Consider the following 12,500-nt stretch of genomic DNA (forward strand, 5'->3'; position numbering starts at 1 on the left):
GACGGCCGAATGCTGGGTAGACCTGTTGCCCTCTGCCGGCCGGCCTAATGCTGGGTAGACCTGTTGCCCTCGGCCGGCCTTTGGACGTGGCGGCCGAATGCTGGGTAGACCTGTTGCCCTCGGCCGGCCTTTGTACGTGGCGGCCGAATGCTGGGTAGACCTGTTGCCCTCGGCCGGCCTTTGGACGTGGCGGCCTAATGCTGGTTAGACCTGTTGCCCTCGGCCGGCCTTTGTACCTGACGGCCGAATGCTGGGTAGACCTGTTGCCCTCGGCCTGCCGTTTTACCGGCCGGCCTAATGCTGAGTAGACCTGTTGCCCTCTGCCGGCCGTGTTACCGGCCGGCCTAATGCTGGGTAGACCTGTTGCCCTCGGCCGGCCTTTGGACGTGGCGGCCGAATGCTGGGTAGACCTGTTGCCCTCGGCCGGCCTTTGTACCTGACGGCCGAATGCTGGGTAGACCTGTTGCCCTCTGCCGGCCGGCCTAATGCTGGGTAGACCTGTTGCCCTCGGCCGGCCTTTGGACGTGGCGGCCTAATGCTGGGTAGACCTGTTGCCCTCGGCCGGCCTTTGGACGTGGCGGCCGAATGCTGGGTAGACCTGTTGCCCTCGGCCGGCCTTTGGACGTGGCGGCCTAATGCTGGGTAGACCTGTTGCCCTCGGCCGGCCTTTGGACGTGGCGGCCGAATGCTGGGTAGACCTGTTGCCCTCGGCCGGCCTTTGGACGTGGCGGCCTAATGCTGGGTAGACCTGTTGCCCTCGGCCGGCCTTTGGACGTGGCGGCCTAATGCTGGGTAGACCTGTTGCCCTCGGCCGGCCGTGTTACCGGCCGGCCTAATGCTGGGTAGACCTGTTGCCCTCGGCCGGCCTTTGGACGTGGTGGCCGAATGCTGGGTAGACCTGTTGCCCTCGGCCGGCCTTTGGACGTGGCGGCCTAATGCTGGGTAGACCTGTTGCCCTCGGCCGGCCTTTGGACGTGGCGGCCGAATGCTGGGTAGACCTGTTGCCCTCGGCCGGCAGTGTTACCGGCCGGCCTAATGCTGGGTAGACCTGTTGCCCTCGGCCCGCCGTGTTACCGGCCAGCCGAATGCTGGGTAGACCTGTTGCCCTCGGCCGGCCTTTGTACGTGGTGGCCGAATGCTGGGTAGACCTGTTGCCCTCGGCCGGCCTTTGGACGTGGCGGCCTAATGCTGGGTAGACCTGTTGCCCTCGGCCGGCCTTTGGACGTGGCGGCCTAATGCTGGGTAGACCTGTTGCCCTCGGCCGGCCTTTGTACCTGACGGCCGAATGCTGGGTAGACCTGTTGCCCTCGGCCGGCCTTTGTACCTGACGGCCGAATGCTGGGTAGACCTGTTGCCCTCTGCCGGCCGTCTTTCCGGCTGGCCTAATGCTGGGTAGACCTGTTGCCCTCGGCCGGCCCTGGTACCGGCCGGCATAATGCTGGGTAGACCTGTTGCCCTCGGCCGGTCTTTGTCTCTGGCCACCCGCGGCGTGGTAGTCCTGTTACCGTCGGCCGGCCTTGCAGCCCGGCCGCCGCGCGATGGCGCCCCGTCTCTTCCATCGGACGCGCGGCCCCCTTGTCGTCTCTGCAGCGGCGAGCACGCCTTCGGCGGTCGGCCTGCACGTCCGGCATGACCGCGGGCACTGGCAGCCCAGCAGGCAGCCCTGCTCTCGCGTCTTCTTCCCCCCGGCGAAAGGCGGGGCGTGAAGGCGGGCGACTTTCGGTCCCAGCCGTGCCCAGGTGTCCCTGCCGGCTCCGTGCGCCAGCATCCACTGGCGAGCTCCGCCGGCCTCTTCCCCAGCCGCGGCCCCTGTCCGCTCCGCCGTCATGGTGCCGGCACCCCACTTCCCCAAGCGCTCCCCGACAGGAGCAGGCAGCGTTGTCGCGCCCCCTCCCCGTGCTCGAATGGACCGCGGCCCTGCTCCGGGCTTCATTTCTGCAGCGCGCTCGCTCGCTCGCTCGCTCGCGCGCTCCCTCCCTCCCCCCCCCCTCCCCCCTCCCCCCGGCCGCCCACCCGCCGCGCTGCCGCCCTGCCGCAGGCTTGAGCGGCGCCGGGGCGGAGGAGGAAGGAACGCCACCAAAGCAAAAGGCTCCGAGAAAGCTGAACAGAGAGCTTCTTTGACCAGGGACAGACGGCGCCAATCATCCCGCCGCCATCCCTGCTTGTGCACCAGGCTCTCCGCCTGCCGACCTCGGCATCAGCCTCCCGCCGCCGCCGTGTAAACTGCCCGGTGGGACCGTGGGCGGGGGCAGGAAGAGGCTGAAAGTGCTGCCAGGGAGGCTGATGGCGGAGGGCGGGGTCGCCCCCAACCGACAATGGGCAGGGCCCGAGGCAGTCTGAAAGCGCTGCCAGGGAGGCTGATGGCGGAGGGCGGGGTCGCCCCCAACCGACAATGGGCAGGGCCCGAGGCAGTCTGAAAGCGCTGCCAGGGAGGCTGAGGGCGGGGGGCGGGGCGCCCCCAACCGACAATGGGCAGGGCCCGAGGCAGTCTGAAAGCGCTGCCAGGGAGGCTGAGGGCGGGGGGCGGGGCGCCCCCAGCCGACAATGGGCAGGGGCCCGAGAGAGTCTGAAAGCGCTGCCAGGGAGGCTGACGGCGGGGGGCAGGGCGCCCCCAGCCGACAATGGGCAGGGGCGGGGAAAGTCTGAAAGCGCTGCATGGGAGGTTGATGGCGGAGGGCGGGCTCGCCCCCAGCGTTAATGGGTGGCTGCGGAAGACGGGGCAGGGACAGGGAGAGGGCAGGCGGCTTCGTGCCGGCCCCGGGCGCCTCGACAGCGAGCCCTCACGGCCCCCCAAACCCGCGCCGAGGCCCCAAGAGCTCTGCAGACCTTCCGCGGAAGAACCGGCCCGAAAGCGGCCACCCGCTTGCCGACGGCGGCGCCGGTCGCCTCGATGCAGCCGCCTCCGTGGGGCGGGAAGGGGCAGGGCGAGTTGTGCCAGGGCGCGGCGGCTTTGGGCCGAGTTTCGCTGCACGTACGTGCTTCCCCTGGCTGTGCTGCGGCCCGTGAGGTTCTGTTTTGTGGTGGGGGGGGGCTCTGTAGGTAGGGTCTCTGGGGGACGGGGGAGGAGGCGTGGGGTAGGGAGGACGCCGTTTGGGGGGGTCAGTGTGTCAGCAGGGCGAGAACCGGGCACAGGCCCTCCGTCAGCTCGGCTGTGGGCCCAAAGGGATCACAAATAAGATTTGGCAAGAGTTTTGTTTTCCGGAAAAGATTTTCTTTCCGAGTAAATAGAAGAGGCAATCATTCAAAAAAGGCAAAGAGGAAATGAAACAAATCAAATCAAATCAAAACAAAACAAAACAAAACAAAACAAAACGAAATAAAATAAAATAATAAAATGAAATGAAAAGAAATGAAATGAAATGATGAAATAAAATGTTGTCGAAAATATGTCTTGGTCTTGAAATCGATTCTGCCGGGCGGGGCAAGGCTGCTGGAGCACTTGGGCTCCGGAGCGTTAAGAGGCTGTGGGGTTTCCCCGGCTCCGAGATGGTACAAGGATGCCTCGTCTACCCGGATCCGCGAAACGTGGCCCGTCCCGCGGCGGCCAGGTCGACGCGGCTCCGGGGCCGGTGGCGTGGGACCGCCGTCGCCGGCGAAGGCGCAGCGGCGGCGGCCGTGGCCGCGACGACCAGGTCTACACGACTCCGGGAAACTTGGCCGGTCCCGCGGCGGCCAGGTCTACTGGGCTCCGGGATGGGCGGCCGCCGTGGCCGCGGCGACCAGGTCTACCCGCCTCCGGGACCGGCGGCGTGGGTCCGCCGTCGAGGGCGAGGGCGCTGCGACGGCCGCGGCGACCGGGTCTACCTAGCTCCGGTGCGACCCGGGCTGCGTGCAGCATGGCGAAGGTAGACCTGTGGTCCGCATCACGGCGTGGGCAGACCTGGTGTCCGCAGCATGGAGCGGGTAGACATGTTGTCCGCCGCATGGAGTGGGTAGACCTGTTGTCCGCGTAATGGAGTAGTTAGACCTGGTGTCCGCAGCTTGGAGTGGGTAGACCTGTTGTCCGCAGCAAGCCGTGGGTAGACCTGGTGTCCGCAGCATGACCTGGGTAGACCTGGTGTCCGCAGCTTGGTAGACCTGTTGCCCGTTTCATGGCTGGGTAGACCTGGTGTCCGCAGCAAGCCGTGGGTAGACCTGGTGTCCGCAGCTTGGTAGACCTGTTGCCCGTTTCATGGCTGGGTAGACCTGTTGTCCGCAGCATTGAGTTGGTAGACCTGGTGTCCGCAGCATGCCCTGGGTAGACCTGGTGTCCGCAGCTTGGTAGACCTGTTGCCCGTTTCATGGCTGGGTAGACCTGTTGTCCGCAGCATTGAGTGGGTAGACCTGGTGTCCGCAGCATGCCCTGGGTAGACCTGGTGTCCGCAGCTTGGTAGACCTGTTGCCCGTTTCATGGCTGGGTAGACCTGGTGTCCGCAGCAAGCCGTGAGTAGACCTGTTGCCCGTTTCATGGCTGGGTAGACCTGGTGTCCGCAGCATGCCCTGGGTAGACCTGGTGTCCGCAGCTTGGTAGACCTGTTGCCCGTTTCATGGCTGGGTAGACCTGGTGTCCGCAGCAAGCCGTGGGTAGACCTGGTGTCCGCAGCTTGGTAGACCTGTTGCCCGTTTCATGGCTGGGTAGACCTGGTGTCCGCAGCAAGCCGTGAGTAGACCTGTTGCCCGTTTCATGGCTGGGTAGACCTGGTGTCCGCAGCATGCCCTGGGTAGACCTGGTGTCCGCAGCTTGGTAGACCTGTTGCCCGTTTCATGGCTGGGTAGACCTGTTGTCCGCAGCAAGCCGTGAGTAGACCTGTTGCCCGTTTCATGGCTGGGTAGACCTGTTGTCCGCAGCATGCCCTGGGTAGACCTGGTGTCCGCAGCTTGGTAGACCTGTTGCCCGTTTCATGGCTGGGTAGACCTGTTGTCCGCAGCATTGAGTGGGTAGACCTGTTGCCCGTTTCATGGCTGGGTAGACCTGGTGTCCGCAGCTTGGTAGACCTGTTGCCCGTTTCATGGCTGGGTAGACCTGGTGTCCGCAGCATTGAGTTGGTAGACCTGGTGTCCGCTACATACCCTGGGTAGACCTGGTGTCCGCAGCTTGGTAGACCTGTTGCCCGTTTCATGGCTGGGTAGACCTGGTGTCCGCAGCATTGAGTTGGTAGACCTGGTGTCCGCAGCATGCCCTGGGTAGACCTGTTGTCCGCAGCTTGGTAGACCTGTTGCCCGATTCATGGCTGGGTAGACCTGGTGTCCGCAGCAAGCCGTGAGTAGACCTGTTGCCCGTTTCATGGCTGGGTAGACCTGGTGTCCGCAGCATGCCCTGGGTAGACCTGTTGTCCGCAGCTTGGTAGACCTGTTGCCCGTTTCATGGCTGGGTAGACCTGTTGTCCGCAGCAAGCCGTGAGTAGACCTGTTGCCCGTTTCATGGCTGGGTAGACCTGGTGTCCGCAGCATGCCCTGGGTAGACCTGGTGTCCGCAGCTTGGTAGACCTCTTGCCCGTTTCATGGCTGGGTAGACCTGTTGTCCGCAGCAAGCCGTGGGTAGACCTGGTGTCCGCAGCATGCCCTGGGTAGACCTGGTGTCCGCAGCTTGGTAGACCTGTTGCCCGTTTCATGGCTGGGTAGACCTGGTGTCCGCAGCAAGCCGTGAGTAGACCTGTTGCCCGTTTCATGGCTGGGTAGACCTGGTGTCCGCAGCATGCCCTGGGTAGACCTGGTGTCCGCAGCTTGGTAGACCTGTTGCCCGTTTCATGGCTGGGTAGACCTGGTGTCCGCAGCAAGCCGTGAGTAGACCTGTTGCCCGTTTCATGGCTGGGTAGACCTGGTGTCCGCAGCATGCCCTGGGTAGACCTGGTGTCCGCAGCTTGGTAGACCTGTTGCCCGTTTCATGGCTGGGTAGACCTGGTGTCCGCAGCAAGCCGTGGGTAGACCTGGTGTCCGCAGCTTGGTAGACCTGTTGCCCGATTCATGCCTGGGTAGACCTGTTGTCCGCAGCAAGCCGTGGGTAGACCTGGTGTCCGCAGCTTGGTAGACCTGTTGCCCGATTCATGCCTGGGTAGACCTGTTGCCCGCAGCATTGAGTTGGTAGACCTGTTGCCCGTTTCATGGCTGGGTAGACCTGGTGTCCGCAGCATTGAGTTGGTAGACCTGGTGTCCGCAGCATGCCCTGGGTAGACCTGGTGTCCGCAGCTTGGTAGACCTGTTGCCCGTTTCATGGCTGGGTAGACCTGTTGTCCGCAGCATTGAGTTGGTAGACCTGGTGTCCGCAGCATGCCCTGGGTAGACCTGGTGTCCGCAGCTTGGTAGACCTGTTGCCCGTTTCATGGCTGGGTAGACCTGGTGTCCGCAGCTTGGTAGACCTGTTGCCTGTTTCATGGCTGGGTAGACCTGGTGTCCGCAGCAAGCCGTGAGTAGACCTGTTGCCCGTTTCATGGCTGGGTAGACCTGGTGTCCGCAGCATGCCCTGGGTAGACCTGGTGTCCGCAGCTTGGTAGACCTGTTGCCCGTTTCATGGCTGGGTAGACCTGTTGTCCGCTGCAAGCCGTGAGTAGACCTGTTGCCCGTTTCATGGCTGGGTAGACCTCGTGTCCGCAGCATTGAGTGGGTAGACCTGGTGTCCGCAGCTTGGTAGACCTGTTGCCCGTTTCATGGCTGGGTAGACCTGTTGTCCGCAGCATTGAGTGGGTAGACCTGTTGCCCGTTTCATGGCTGGGTAGACCTGTTGTCCGCAGCAAGCCGTGGGTAGACCTGGTGTCCGGAGCTTGGTAGACCTGTTGCCCGATTCATGCCTGGGTAGACCTGTTGTCCGCAGCAAGCCGTGGGTAGACCTGGTGTCCGCAGCATGCCCTGGGTAGACCTGTTGTCCGCAGCTTGGTAGACCTGTTGCCCGTTTCATGGCTGGGTAGACCTGTTGTCCGCAGCAAGCCGTGAGTAGACCTGTTGCCCGTTTCATGGCTGGGTAGACCTGGTGTCCGCAGCATGCCCTGGGTAGACCTGGTGTCCGCAGCTTGGTAGACCTGTTGCCCGTTTCATGGCTGGGTAGACCTGTTGTCCGCAGCAAGCCGTGGGTAGACCTGGTGTCCGCAGCATGCCCTGGGTAGACCTGGTGTCCGCAGCCTGGTAGACCTGTTGCCCGTTTCATGGCTGGGTAGACCTGGTGTCCGCAGCAAGCCGTGGGTAGACCTGGTGTCCGCAGCATGCCCTGGGTAGACCTGGTGTCCGCAGCTTGGTAGACCTGTTGCCCGTTTCATGGCTGGGTAGACCTGGTGTCCGCAGCAAGCCGTGAGTAGACCTGTTGCCCGTTTCATGGCTGGGTAGACCTGTTGTCCGCAGCATGCCCTGGGTAGACCTGTTGTCCGCAGCTTGGTAGACCTGTTGCCCGTTTCATGGCTGGGTAGGCCTGGTGTCCGCAGCATGCCCTGGGTAGACCTGGTGTCCGCAGCTTGGTAGACCTGTTGCCCGTTTCATGGCTGGGTAGACCTGTTGTCCGCAGCATTGAGTTGGTAGACCTGGTGTCCGCAGCTTGGTAGACCTGTTGCCCGATTCATGCCTGGGTAGACCTGTTGTCCGCAGCAAGCCGTGGGTAGACCTGGTGTCCGCAGCTTGGTAGACCTGTTGCCCGTTTCATGGCTGGGTAGACCTGTTGTCCGCAGCATTGAGTTGGTAGACCTGTTGCCCGTTTCATGGCTGGGTAGACCTGGTGTCCGCAGCATTGAGTGAGTAGACCTGTTGCCCGTTTCATGGCTGGGTAGACCTGGTGTCCGCAGCTTGGTAGACCTGTTGCCCGTTTCATGGCTGGGTAGACCTGGTGTCCGCAGCATGCCCTGGGTAGACCTGGTGTCCGCAGCTTGGTAGACCTGTTGCCCGTTTCATGGCTGGGTAGACCTGGTGTCCGCAGCAAGCCGTGGGTAGACCTGGTGTCCGCAGCTTGGTAGACCTGTTGCCCGTTTCATGGCTGGGTAGACCTGTTGTCCGCAGCATTGAGTTGGTAGACCTGTTGTCCGCAGCAAGCCGTGGGTAGACCTGGTGTCCGCAGCATGCCCTGGGTAGACCTGGTGTCCGCAGCTTGGTAGACCTGTTGCCCGTTTCATGCCTGGGTAGACCTGTTGTCCGCAGCAAGCCGTGGGTAGACCTGGTGTCCGCAGCATGCCCTGGGTAGACCTGGTGTCCGCAGCTTGGTAGACCTGTTGCCCGTTTCATGGCTGGGTAGACCTGTTGTCCGCAGCAAGCCGTGAGTAGACCTGTTGCCCGTTTCATGGCTGGGTAGACCTGGTGTCCGCAGCATGCCCTGGGTAGACCTGGTGTCCGCAGCTTGGTAGACCTGTTGCCCGTTTCATGGCTGGGTAGACCTGTTGTCCGCAGCAAGCCGTGGGTAGACATGGTGTCCGGAGCTTGGTAGACCTGTTGCCCGATTCATGCCTGGGTAGACCTGTTGTCCGCAGCATTGAGTGGGTAGACCTGGTGTCCGCAGCATGCCCTGGGTAGACCTGTTGTCCGCAGCTTGGTAGACCTGTTGCCCGTTTCATGGCTGGGTAGACCTGTTGTCCGCAGCAAGCCGTGAGTAGACCTGTTGCCCGTTTCATGGCTGGGTAGACCTGTTGTCCGCAGCATGCCCTGGGTAGACCTGGTGTCCGCAGCTTGGTAGACCTGTTGCCCGTTTCATGGCTGGGTAGACCTGGTGTCCGCAGCAAGCCGTGGGTAGACCTGGTGTCCGCAGCATGCCCTGGGTAGACCTGGTGTCCGCAGCTTGGTAGACCTGTTGCCCGTTTCATGGCTGGGTAGACCTGTTGTCTGCAGCAAGCCGTGGGTAGACCTGGTGTCCGGAGCTTGGTAGACCTGTTGCCCGATTCATGCCTGGGTAGACCTGTTGTCCGCAGCATTGAGTGGGTAGACCTGGTGTCCGCAGCATGCCCTGGGTAGACCTGGTGTCCGCAGCTTGGTAGACCTGTTGCCCGTTTCATGGCTGGGTAGACCTGGTGTCCGCAGCAAGCCGTGAGTAGACCTGTTGCCCGTTTCATGGCTGGGTAGACCTGGTGTCCGCAGCATGCCCTGGGTAGACCTGGTGTCCGCAGCTTGGTAGACCTGTTGCCCGTTTCATGGCTGGGTAGACCTGTTGTCCGCAGCAAGCCGTGGGTAGACCTGGTGTCCGGAGCTTGGTAGACCTGTTGCCCGATTCATGCCTGGGTAGACCTGTTGTCCGCAGCATTGAGTGGGTAGACCTGGTGTCCGCAGCATGCCCTGGGTAGACCTGTTGTCCGCAGCTTGGTAGACCTGTTGCCCGTTTCATGGCTGGGTAGACCTGTTGTCCGCAGCAAGCCGTGAGTAGACCTGTTGCCCGTTTCATGGCTGGGTAGACCTGGTGTCCGCAGCATGCCCTGGGTAGACCTGGTGTCCGCAGCTTGGTAGACCTGTTGCCCGTTTCATGGCTGGGTAGACCTGGTGTCCGCAGCAAGCCGTGGGTAGACCTGGTGTCCGCAGCATGCCCTGGGTAGACCTGGTGTCCGCAGCTTGGTAGACCTGTTGCCCGTTTCATGGCTGGGTAGACCTGGTGTCCGCAGCAAGCCGTGGGTAGACCTGGTGTCCGCAGCATGCCCTGGGTAGACCTGGTGTCCGCAGCTTGGTAGACCTGTTGCCCGTTTCATGGCTGGGTAGACCTGGTGTCCGCAGCAAGCCGTGGGTAGACCTGGTGTCCGCAGCTTGGTAGACCTGTTGCCCGATTCATGCCTGGGTAGACCTGTTGTCCGCAGCATTGAGTGGGTAGACCTGGTGTCCGCAGCATGCCCTGGGTAGACCTGGTGTCCGCAGCTTGGTAGACCTGTTGCCCGTTTCATGGCTGGGTAGACCTGGTGTCCGCAGCAAGCCGTGGGTAGACCTGGTGTCCGGAGCTTGGTAGACCTGTTGCCCGATTCATGCCTGGGTAGACCTGTTGTCCGCAGCATTGAGTGGGTAGACCTGGTGTCCGCAGCATGCCCTGGGTAGACCTGTTGTCCGCAGCTTGGTAGACCTGTTGCCCGTTTCATGGCTGGGTAGACCTGTTGTCCGCAGCAAGCCGTGAGTAGACCTGTTGCCCGTTTCATGGCTGGGTAGACCTGGTGTCCGCAGCATGCCCTGGGTAGACCTGGTGTCCGCAGCTTGGTAGACCTGTTGCCCGTTTCATGGCTGGGTAGACCTGTTGTCCGCAGCAAGCCGTGGGTAGACCTGGTGTCCGCAGCATGCCCTGGGTAGACCTGGTGTCCGCAGCTTGGTAGACCTGTTGCCCGTTTCATGGCTGGGTAGACCTGGTGTCCGCAGCAAGCCGTGGGTAGACCTGGTGTCCGCAGCATGCCCTGGGTAGACCTGGTGTCCGCAGCTTGGTAGACCTGTTGCCCGTTTCATGGCTGGGTAGACCTGTTGTCCGCAGCAAGCCGTGGGTAGACCTGGTGTCCGCAGCATGCCCTGGGTAGACCTGGTGTCCGCAGCTTGGTAGACCTGTTGCCCGTTTCATGCCCTGGGTAGACCTGTTGTCCGCAGCTGGGTAGACCTGTTGTCCGCAGCAAGCCGTGGGTAGACCTGGTGTCCGCAGCATGCCCTGGGTAGACCTGGTGTCCGCAGCTTGGTAGACCTGTTGCCCGTTTCATGGCTGGGTAGACCTGGTGTCCGCAGCAAGCCGTGGGTAGACCTGGTGTCCGCAGCATGCCCTGGGTAGACCTGGTGTCCGCAGCTTGGTAGACCTGTTGCCCGTTTCATGGCTGGGTAGACCTGGTGTCCGCAGCAAGCCGTGGGTAGACCTGGTGTCCGCAGCATGCCCTGGGTAGACCTGGTGTCCGCAGCTTGGTAGACCTGTTGCCCGTTTCATGGCTGGGTAGACCTGGTGTCCGCAGCAAGCCGTGGGTAGACCTGGTGTCCGGAGCTTGGTAGACCTGTTGCCCGATTCATGCCTGGGTAGACCTGTTGTCCGCAGCATTGAGTGGGTAGACCTGGTGTCCGCAGCATGCCCTGGGTAGACCTGTTGTCCGCAGCTTGGTAGACCTGTTGCCCGTTTCATGGCTGGGTAGACCTGTTGTCCGCAGCAAGCCGTGGGTAGACCTGGTGTCCGGAGCTTGGTAGACCTGTTGCCCGATTCATGCCTGGGTAGACCTGTTGTCCGCAGCATTGAGTGGGTAGACCTGGTGTCCGCAGCATGCCCTGGGTAGACCTGTTGTCCGCAGCTTGGTAGACCTGTTGCCCGTTTCATGGCTGGGTAGACCTGTTGTCCGCAGCAAGCCGTGAGTAGACCTGTTGCCCGTTTCATGGCTGGGTAGACCTGGTGTCCGCAGCATGCCCTGGGTAGACCTGGTGTCCGCAGCTTGGTAGACCTGTTGCCCGTTTCATGGCTGGGTAGACCTGTTGTCCGCAGCAAGCCGTGGGTAGACCTGGTGTCCGCAGCATGCCCTGGGTAGACCTGGTGTCCGCAGCTTGGTAGACCTGTTGCCCGTTTCATGGCTGGGTAGACCTGGTGTCCGCAGCAAGCCGTGGGTAGACCTGGTGTCCGCAGCATGCCCTGGGTAGACCTGGTGTCCGCAGCTTGGTAGACCTGTTGCCCGTTTCATGGCTGGGTAGACCTGTTGTCCGCAGCAAGCCGTGGGTAGACCTGGTGTCCGCAGCATGCCCTGGGTAGACCTGGTGTCCGCAGCTTGGTAGACCTGTTGCCCGTTTCATGCCCTGGGTAGACCTGTTGTCCGCAGCTGGGTAGACCTGTTGTCCGCAGCAAGCCGTGGGTAGACCTGGTGTCCGCAGCATGCCCTGGGTAGACCTGGTGTCCGCAGCTTGGTAGACCTGTTGCCCGTTTCATGGCTGGGTAGACCTGTTGTCCGCAGCAAGCCGTCGGTAGACCTGTTGCCCGTTTCATGGCTGGTAGACCTGTTGTCCGCCGCCGGCCTGGAAGTACTCCAAGGGGTCGCTGTTTCTCGCTGCCTCCGGCTATGTCATCGTAGAAGGCGGCGTGCGCCACTGCGCCCCCTCGGTCACGTACATCGGTTCTCTTTCCGGCCTCCGCCGCTTCGGGCCCATCTGTCCGTATTATGGGAACGAGGTGACGGGCCGTATCCCCACAGGCTGTTGCTGTGCCTGTGTCCGTGGCGGAGAAGGGCGGACGCGCGTGCGGTCGCCAGGGCCAGAAGAACACCGCCGATGTCGGGGCGAGTCGCGTGGCTTCGTCCGGCTTCCCGTCTTACCCAGTTCGACTGGGACAGGTTAGCCCAGAGAGAGAGACCGATGCGATCCGAGAGCCGCTCCCCGGCCCAGGCGAGGCTGCGTGCTCAGTCGGGGGAGAAGCGAGAAAGCCCCCAGAGAGACCGATGCGATCCGAGAGCCGCTCCCCGGCCCAGGCCGAGGCTGCGTGTTCAGTCCGGGGGAGAAGCGAGAAAGCCCCCAGAGAGAGCGATGCGATCCGAGAGCCACCGCGCTCCCCCGGCCCAGGCGAGGCTGCGTTGTTCCAGGCGGGGGAGAAGCGAGAAAAAGGCCCAGAGAGAGGGCGAGAAAGCCGCGAGTGTGTCCCGCTCCGGCCC

This window comes from Sturnus vulgaris, unplaced genomic scaffold (genome assembly GCF_052056855.1).
Source record: "Sturnus vulgaris isolate bStuVul1 unplaced genomic scaffold, bStuVul1.hap1 Scaffold_156, whole genome shotgun sequence".
Lineage (NCBI taxonomy): Eukaryota > Metazoa > Chordata > Aves > Passeriformes > Sturnidae > Sturnus > Sturnus vulgaris.